The sequence below is a fragment of the Hetaerina americana genome, unplaced genomic scaffold, assembly GCF_022747635.1.
Source record: "Hetaerina americana unplaced genomic scaffold, ioHetAmer1.1.p SCAF_142, whole genome shotgun sequence".
Taxonomy (NCBI): domain Eukaryota; kingdom Metazoa; phylum Arthropoda; class Insecta; order Odonata; family Calopterygidae; genus Hetaerina; species Hetaerina americana.
The window spans coordinates 94,618-104,127 of NW_027286537.1; the positions used below are offsets into that span (position 1 = coordinate 94,618).

The 9,510-nt window shown below is 42.2% G+C and overlaps 1 long non-coding RNA gene across 1 annotated transcript; it reads right to left on the minus strand.

Annotated features, from left to right (window-relative positions):
* Positions 1-4,687: 4,687 nt before the first annotated feature.
* On the minus strand, positions 4,688-5,570 carry LOC139686474 (uncharacterized). Its single transcript, XR_011700380.1, has 3 exons — positions 5,298-5,570; positions 4,896-5,130; positions 4,688-4,807 (listed from the first exon to the last, which is right to left on the minus strand). It is a non-coding gene; the product is annotated as an uncharacterized lncRNA (long non-coding RNA).
* Positions 5,571-9,510: the final 3,940 nt, after the last annotated feature.

Below are 9,510 nucleotides of genomic sequence, written 5' to 3' on the forward strand. Positions count from 1 at the left end.
CTATCCCCCTACCCGCGTGGGGGTTGGATATCGTCTGGGGAAGCGAGCGCGTCAACGCATTCGCCTTCGCAGACGATGTCATCCTCGTGACCGAAACCAGCGCGGGAATGCGACGGGCCTTGGCCAGTTTCGAGAGGGAGTCAGAAATACAGGGTCCAACTCTATCTCCATCTAAGAGTCGAACGTTCTCCCAGGTACCTGACGGGAAAGGGAAGATGCTGTAGTTAGTCACGAACCAGCCTTTCGGCCTCCTCTCAGGCGAAGATATTGGCACATTATCGAACCTAGGTGGGTGGAAGTACCTGGGGGTTAAACTATACGGGACAAGTAGTAAAGATGTGAGGTCGGCACTTTCTCAAGGCATTGAGAGAGTGAGTAAAGGCCGAATGAAGCCCCAACAACGGTTTCAGATGCTCAGGGCCTTTATCCTGGCGAGGCTGTTCGACAGTCTCGTGCGCGGTAAAGTCACCAAGACAAAGCTGGCTCAATGGATCGGCAGCTGAGGGCGACTGTTCGCCGATGGCTACACTTATAATAGAGGATGAGGAGCAATTAGCTGTTGAACAAATTATCACAAGGAAGAAAATCCTATAGCCTTTCATTGTACTACAATCATAGACAAAAAATAATGTTTCAACTTAAAAACGGAAAACCCTATGGTGCCTAAACTCTACACTTCGTCCAAAATACACAAAGCCGGTAAGAAAATGAGGCCTACCATTTCAGCTTTGAATTCTCCCACCTACAAACTGGCTAAATGGCTCACCAAGCAGTACAAACTATTACGGTCCGAAGAAACCTTTGGGGTAAAGAACAGCAAAAATTTCATCGACACCATTACACCTTCGCATCCAGCCCCATGAGATATTGGCCTCTTTTGACGTGGATCAACTCTTCCCGAGCGTACCCATTGATATTGCCCTCGAAAACATCGCAGATTGGCTACACACAAAAGACATAACACCCATTGAAATTAAATAATACGTTACTCTTAATAAGACATGCATGGACATAACATACTTTCAGTTAAACCAAAAATTGCAAGTCGTCAACAAATAGCGATGCCATCACCGGGGCATTGATGCATTCCGTGACGTCGTTGATTGGGATGGCGAACAACGTCACGCTCAGCACTGATCCCTGAGGTACGCCGTTCTCCTGAGTGTAGGATCGGGGTAAATGATTGCCCGTCCTTACTCTAAAAAGGCGGTTTGTTAGAAAATTTTTTATAAATATGGCCATATTGCCCTTAAAACCCCACTTGTGCAATGTATTTAAAATCTTTCGTCGCCACACTGCCGTAGGCCTTCTCGAGGTCGAAGAAGACTGCTAAGACGTGTTGGCGTAACAGAAAGGCTTCCTGGATGAAATTGTCAGTGCGCACCAGATGATCTGTCGTGGACCTCTCACGCCGGAAGCCGCACTGAGCGTCGGAGAGGAGGTGTCGTCTCTCCAGGCACCAGACGAGACGTCGGTTAACCATACTTTCCATCACCTTGCACAGGCAACTGGTGAGAGAGATGGGCCGATAGCTGTTCGGGTCGCTCTTGTTCTTACCCTGTTTCGGAACGGGTATCACCAGGGACTCCCGCCAGGAATTCGGGAAACTACCCTCAATCCACAATTGGTTGAGGGTATTGAGGACCTCCCTCAACGCTGCCTTCGGAATATTCCGAAGAAAGGCGTTGTGGATCTGATCCATTCCCGGTGAGCTGTTATGGGAGTCCGTGATAGCGGACTCTAGTTCCCATGGCGAGAATGGCTCATTGTATGCTGCAGGATTACCAGCTTCGCGAAAATTGAGAGGGACTCTCTCACATTCCCTCTTGAAGTTTGCGAAGTTGGCGTCATATAGTTCATCACTGCTGCTGCCCGCGAACTGCTTGGCGAAAGCGTCGCTTATTTCTGGGGGTGAAGTCACCACCCGTCCAGCAACAAGCAGTGGCGAGATGACGAAGGAGCCCTTGGACCCAGAGATTTTTTTGACTTTGTCCCATACCTGCGCAAGGGGGGTTCTCTGGTTAATGGTAGAGACATACTCTATCCAGGATGCCCTCTTGGCCTGCTTCACCGCCTTCCGGGCTCGCGCTCGTAGGTGGCGGTAGGCTGCCAGGTTTGTTGCCGTGGGGTATTTCTTAAAAATATTCAACGCTTTTTTCCTCGTCCGGATCGCCCTGTCGCATTCCTCGTTCCACCAAGGGACGGGTGCTCGATGAAGGGTGCCGGACGTGCGAGGAACACTTTCGGTAGCTGCGGCTACGAGCGTTGAAGTCAGTGTCTCGACATTTTGCAACGCGTCGAGACTTGCGTCGTGTTTAAAATGAAAATAATTCTTAAAGAGCGACCAGTCGGCACGGCTGATACGCCAGTTTTCCGGAGGTCTCGAAGGTGTTTGGCGAACGATCTACTTTCTCGAGTAGAAGAGGAAAGTGGTCACTCCCACAGAGATCGTTGTGGACGATCATCTTCAGCTTCGGGGCTAGGCTTCTCGAGCATATGGCAAGATCTATTGCTGAAAATTCCCCATTGAAGCTGTTGAAGCGAGTTTTTTCCCCGCTATTTAGTAAAAACAAATTAAAATCCTCAATAAAATTCGATAAAATTCGGCCTCTCCTATTGCTTGGGGTGGATGGGCCTCCCCATAGTGGGTCATGGGCATTAAAATCGCCCATCAAAATAAATGGCCGAGGTAGCTGACGGACAAGGGCTTTCAAGTTAAAACGAGTTACCGGTGCACCCTCCGGCAGATAGACGTTGCATAACGTCATCGTCTCTGGGGTGTGCACTGTGACAGCCACTGCCTGGAATGGGGTGTTCAGTTGCACTCGGGAGGTGTAAAGGGCCTCGCGAATCGCAACTGCCACTCCTCCTTGGGCGCGTTGACCACTCGTGTCGTCCAGTCTAAAAACAGTGCACCCCTTTAAAACACCCTTGTCTGTCGCCTTAAAATGTGTCTCTTGCAGACAGATGCAAGAGGGATCAAAAGCGTCCATTAAAACGGCCAGCTCCTCCTTGTGCCGATAAAAACCGTTGCAGTTCCACTGCAGTAAAAAGGCCATTAAAATTAATTATAATTAAAATAAATAAATAAAGGATTAAATGTGTTTTAAAATTTGGGAGATGACCGGTTGTTAAGAAATCATCGCTTAAAGCGATGTTTCCTCCTCCACTCGGTTGCCAGGACCTCCGTATCCGAGATACTCTGGTCCTCCAGAACCTCCGGCCTCCCTGGTTTTGCGGGAGGTGTAGGGGAAGGTGTCTTCTCACGCCGTATCGTCGTGTTCCCCTTGGTGATTTTTGGTGGTGGGCTCTTCTTCGAAGGGCCCACCGGAGTAGGTGGCTCATTGTCCACCTTACTCTTTGTCTCTTTGGTGCTCTTCTGTTTTTTGCTTCGCGTGTCCAAAGCGGTGACTTGAGGGGCGTCAGTTTGCGTGGCGATGGTGCACTTTGGCAATGGGATAGACGCGACGGAAGCAAAGGACCGGGAGAACGTCGGGGCGACGAGTGCCCTGTACTTTCTCCTCGCTTCAAAATACGATATCTTTTCCAGCGTCTTTATCTCCATGATCTTTCTTTCCTCTTTGGACAATCACGGGAGTACACTGGATGTGTACCCTCGCAATTGACGCAAAGAGCTTCCGAGGCACTCTCTATCCTCGTGCGCGTCCTTGCCACAGCGCCCGATTCATATCCAATGAATACCTTGTCGGGCAGCCTATCACGAGCGAACGTCAAAATCACGGACGTGGTGTTAATGTTCTCGCCGTTGCGCCTTGTCGTTAGTCGACGACAATCCGTCACTCCCTGAGAGAACATTTCTCTCTTGATTTCGTCTTGATTTGTTGGAGATATAAGAATTTCAATGTCATCGGTGGTTATTTCAGTTGAATTGCTATCTGAATATTTGGGTACAAGTGCATGAATTTATATTATTTTTGGGTGTTCAAGTTCATTATTGCAGCAACACATGTAATGGCCATTTAGATGGTTGGCTTAAAATCTTTACTTGATTCTAGGGCATTTCCATAAGTTGAGAATTTTTCCTTCTTCCAGTTAGAAATTCAAATGGTTCAGCAGAGGACTATAACTGACTCTTAATGAACAATGCCTCATAATTTGTCTGCAACATATAACTTTCATTTATCTAAATCAATCTGTTCTGATAAACTTTTCAGAATGTTCGGATATTTTTGGAACAAACAATGGAGTAACACAAACTTCACAATCAAAGAAATACTTAATTTGAAAGAGTAAATCATTTTGGGTAAGTTTCAAATACATATCGCTATAACATGCAATTGTATTAGTTAGGATGAATCTATTTTGGGTTCAGGTTCTTTGCAAATGATCTTCTCCCTTCTCTTGAGCTAATATGAGCATTATTCAATTGAGGATATTGCATCTTATTGCAATGTAGTTTATCTTTTCCCAGATTTCATAGCGCCTATATTCATTTGAATGTGACCACTTTCTTCGCACATGTATTTTCATTAATTTTTAGCCTATCAATCCGGATAACTGTATCTCAATTACCATAACTAGCATTTATGTTTAAAATAATTATATTTGTGATGTGCTTCACATTCAATTAAATTCTGAAATCAAATCACATTTCACCGTCATTTTCAGTAGGGCCCACAGAGATGTTACATATATAATGTTTGAAATGCACATGGCTTACCTAAAATAGACAGAACATCCAGGCTAGTCACTTTAGACCTATGGGTAGACAAGAGGTATGGATCACCGCCTCTTACTTTTCACGATTTGATTTCCCCATTCAGCAATCCTACTACAATGGAATTACCTGGAAGTGTCAGTTTCATCAGCTAGCACAGTGGGTACATCTTCTTACTCCAGTTATGTCAAAGTCAAAGAGTAAATCATTATCTCACCGACAAGTTTTAAGCATGTAACACAACAAGTCTTGTGCTCTGAAAGTATGTCATTGTAGTACTGGAAACAATTGAGAACTTTCCAATGCAACCACGTTAGGTATAGGTCCTTCCAGTTTAACTGGCCATCATTTTCGCGGTTCGGTCGCCAATACGGATACTTCTTTACAGCATATTCCAGCAAGGGATCTCGTGATATTTCTTTGTCACATAAACTTTTCCAATGTGATTGTTTCTGTAATATTTAGTTAATCGTTTTTTAGTATTGTTTAATACAAATAAATAGAGAATCCTAATGCCAAAAATGAATCGTGCGTGAAAGAAACTTTTTCTCGTACAACCCGACAATATTGTACCTCGAAATATTTACATATTACGTTACAATACTAAGGATTATATTACCTCATCAAATAATGAAGCCACATCATTCCACTTCTTGCATACAGCCTTAGCGCGAATCAAGGAACGGCCATCCATACGACATATAGTATATACTCGAGAATTTCTATGGGCAAATTATCCATTTCTGTGAAGCCGATTTGCAGAATCAAGAAGCGTAATTTAAGCAGAAAAGCCTAACAAACGAAATTGTGGATATACAAGGAAACATAAAATTATTCCTTTTGGTAGCTTCCGTGTTAAGGATTTAAATAATTACTAGAAACATTAAAATTAATTGCGTTGCATTGGCATTATTCCGCTAGTAAACACACATGAAAATGTCCGTGGCCCAACCATAGGAATGACATCGAAGATTAAATCGCCTTTCAATTATTTGGAATAATCGCGAACAGTGCGCGTTGTTTCAAATCGTAATGTTGCAAATTGCTCTCTTAAATCACTTTATGGGGGGAATTTTGACTGCGTTGGCAAGAGGACGAGATTTAAATTTTATTTCATATTAGCTGTACCACTCGATCTGAGTACATGTCGTATTTATTATGTTTTTCGTTTATTAGCCTCTTGGCCCGAATCAAGTGTAACGTGACCTGACGACTTAAATGCTGATTTTTAATGTAATTTAAGCCTCTTAACTGACCCCAAATTTTGAATTTGCATCCGAGATTTTTTCAAGAAATAAACTGCAGAAACCGTCGTGCAACTACCGTGGAAAAAAAATACTTGTGAAAGTGTACAGTATGCATAGTCGAAAACATAGGATTTCTGCCTTCAGAGTTTATGCATTAATTATTGATATGATGTTCACATAAATATATAACATCAGTCATTGTTCTTAATATGAAAATGCATGCTCTAACTCTTCAAATGTAATGGTGTTGATGGAGCTTTTGGCTGCGGTTTGTTTATATGGACAGTGCACGCTGAGAAACAGCAAATTTATTTAGAGATGAACTACGAATGTCCACAATGCAGGTATAATTTTCATAAAGTGTTTTATTTCATGGCGCACGCGTCCTTGTTGGTCTTGCATCCCCAAAAACACAGGTAATTGTGAATATGCCTGTTTTACTCCATTAAGTTTGCTTTCCACGTTCCCGAGCCCCTTGGTCTTATTTAGCTGATTCTCATCCTATGGCCGCCTGTTTTCCCATGCCATTTCTTCCCCATTTACGTCGGAAAACTGGCAATGATGGGCATGACTCTGTTACTCTTATCAATGTCCATCCCTAATTTCCATATGCTACCTGCTCATTAACTGTCTAACTTGTAGAGCTTGCAGGTATATCTATCTTCTTACCATCCACTCTACTCATATTTTGCAATTATATTATCAGTAATCTACTGGTTTAGATAGGTTTTGGATGTACATAATCTCTAAAACATCACAGCAGGAATGTACTTGTTGCTCCTAACAAAATATTACCCGATATCCTGTAATACAATAAGCCCTACTTCAATGCTGCATACTTCCTTCCTCCCTTCATTCTGTCCAACATCCCTTACATATTACTATCCCTTCCACTTTAACTTAGCATTTTCCCCTCTATCCCAATCTTGAACAACCATTTCCCAATCAAAATACTCGGAAACTATCTTTCCTGCCTGCTTGGCATTTCTTTGAACAATCCACTCTCCTCCATCACCATGTGTGGGGCTTCTTCGTTGGTTTTCCTTTCTGTCCACTTCACATTTTCCATCCTTCTTTACACCATCATTTCATAAACCTCCAATATATAGCATTCATTCTGCTTCAATGAACATGTTTCCGTGCCACACAAAAAAATGTTCTACATCAACGCTTAGAAGTGCCTTTTCGTGATATATATACTCGAAGTTCCTGAAATAAGTTCTGTACTTCTTGTGAAAGCATCTTTGCCTGATGCAATTCTTATCCTTGTCCATACTACTTTGACTATTTTGGTCCAAAATGCTTCTGAGATAACTCTGCTCCATGTTCCACCTGCTCTTGTTTTGAACTCTTTAAATATATAAGTTAACCTCTTTTCTTCAAAGACTCTCCCTCAAAAAACCGCTCTGAATTTCCAATGCACTAAGAATTGCTAGCTACTGCTTGGCTGACTGGCAAACAAAAGCTTGGTCATCTGTAAACCTGATTTTATGGCTTCCCCATTGACTTCCATTCCTATATCCAGTTCCTCCAATACCTCTTCAATCATTTCCTTTTCTTATTTTTTGGACGTCTCAGGTGATAATGGACAACCTTTTCATACCTCTCTTCCTAACACTGCCTATCTAGACTCTCCTTCAGCCACTTTTACTTGAGCAGTCTGACACATGTAGGTTGCTGATGTGTGGCCTAGTCATCCAATTTCTTCTATATGCTGATATACATTAATTCATTCTATCCATTGAACTCTTATCAATAGCCTTCTTGAAATCTATGAAACAAGCAAGTACATCCTGATTAAATCCTATGTTCCTTTTGATTAGCAATACCATTATTGCTAATGAATTAAACATACCCCTCCCCTTTCTATTCAAAAGTGATTCTGCTCTTAAGTAATCGTTAAACTATTCTCCATCCCCTTAATGATGATCCTTAGTTGCTCAGGGGGGATGATTGTCTACCTCTACAGCCCCTCATTTGATTTCAATATCCTTAAAGCCCTTAGTATTTTTAATACCTCCACATTTCATTTCCTAAACTGTCATCCCTGTTTGAGTCAGATGGTACTCTTCATTATTGCTAAATTATGATTTGAATCTGCATCCACTTCCAGGAAACTGCATGAATGAAACAAATTATACCAAAACATTTGCCTAAAAATAACATAGTTTAACTGATAGTGTGGCATTTTCCAAGCATACTATGACTGTTGTGGTGTCCAAATCATGTACTAATTATGACTGATTCCTGTCTCCTTCAGAACTCTATTGCTATCTCCCCACCATGATTCCTTGTTCCTTTACAATTTTCCCCCACCTCACCACCATCTATTCCTTCGCCTACCATCATGCTCAAATGCCAAATCATGGTAAAATACTTCCCTACAGGGACACCTGCAATTATTTTCTGACTGATCTTAAGTTCAGTTGAGCTCTTCCTCCCTGTGATAGCTTGGTGGCATGTACACTTTAATAATGACCAACATGATTGGTTCCTCTTTTAATTTTACTAATAACTTTCTATCAGTTGCTTGCTCTGCACTAATTACACTTCTACCTAACTAACAAGACTTCCCTTTTAACTCGCATGACTTCCATCCCACTGCTCTATATTACTTTACTATCACTTCAATAATCCCTGCTATCCTTCCATTTGACCTAAAACAGATCTAAAACATCTGCATTTTCTCTCTCCATCTCTCACTTTATATTCTCTAATTTTTCTGCCCTAGGCATCATCTCTACGTTCAAAGCTCCTATTCTTAATTACTTTGTTCCCTCCTTTGATACTACTGTCACTTTCGTTTGCAAGTATTTTATGATGCAAAGACTGTGGAAGCCTTGCTTCCATCACTGTCAGGCATAACACAGCTGACTCTGCAGAATACTATATTTGTTAGGAGTCATTTCCATTGTGGCATTCATCCTGCCTTGGGATAATTAGACTGTGTCCAGTATTTGTTAAAGCATTGCCATTATCGTTTTTAAGTTGTCTTGGAATAAATAATTATTCCATCCTCTTCTAAGTAGCTACTGTCGCTTTTGCTTTGACAGGATATTGTGAGAATAAGTCAATGCCTTGCTACTTCCACTGGCGGGCATGACACATGGCAGATCGGGCCCAGTCCTTTAGTTGCCAGGACTGATGCTCTCTATACTGTCTATCATAAAAAATCTTGTGATTTATGATTGAGGGGATTTCCCTTTGCTTCCATCAGTGGTGTTTTTAGAGTGGAACCATGATTCTATTGATTCAATGCTCCCCCACTGGAGTCGGATGCCTTTTGACAACCTCATCCACATGAAGGTTATAGTCCACGGACAGGGTCTTTTGTAGCACATTCATTAATTCTGCCAAATATTATAAGTATATTGTGCATTTACCAAAGCAGGATAAATGGAAAATCTTAATTAACAGTTTGCTTTTAGGGGATCCGAATAGTGTGGTGGCTATTATACTGGCTTCCCACGGAGAGGGCAATGGGTTTGTTCTTTTAGATGGCAGATCCTTTTCAGCAGTATCCTGATCCCTACTTGAGGTGCTTTGTGGAGAACACTTTAAGCAAGGACATCGACCAGCAGACGG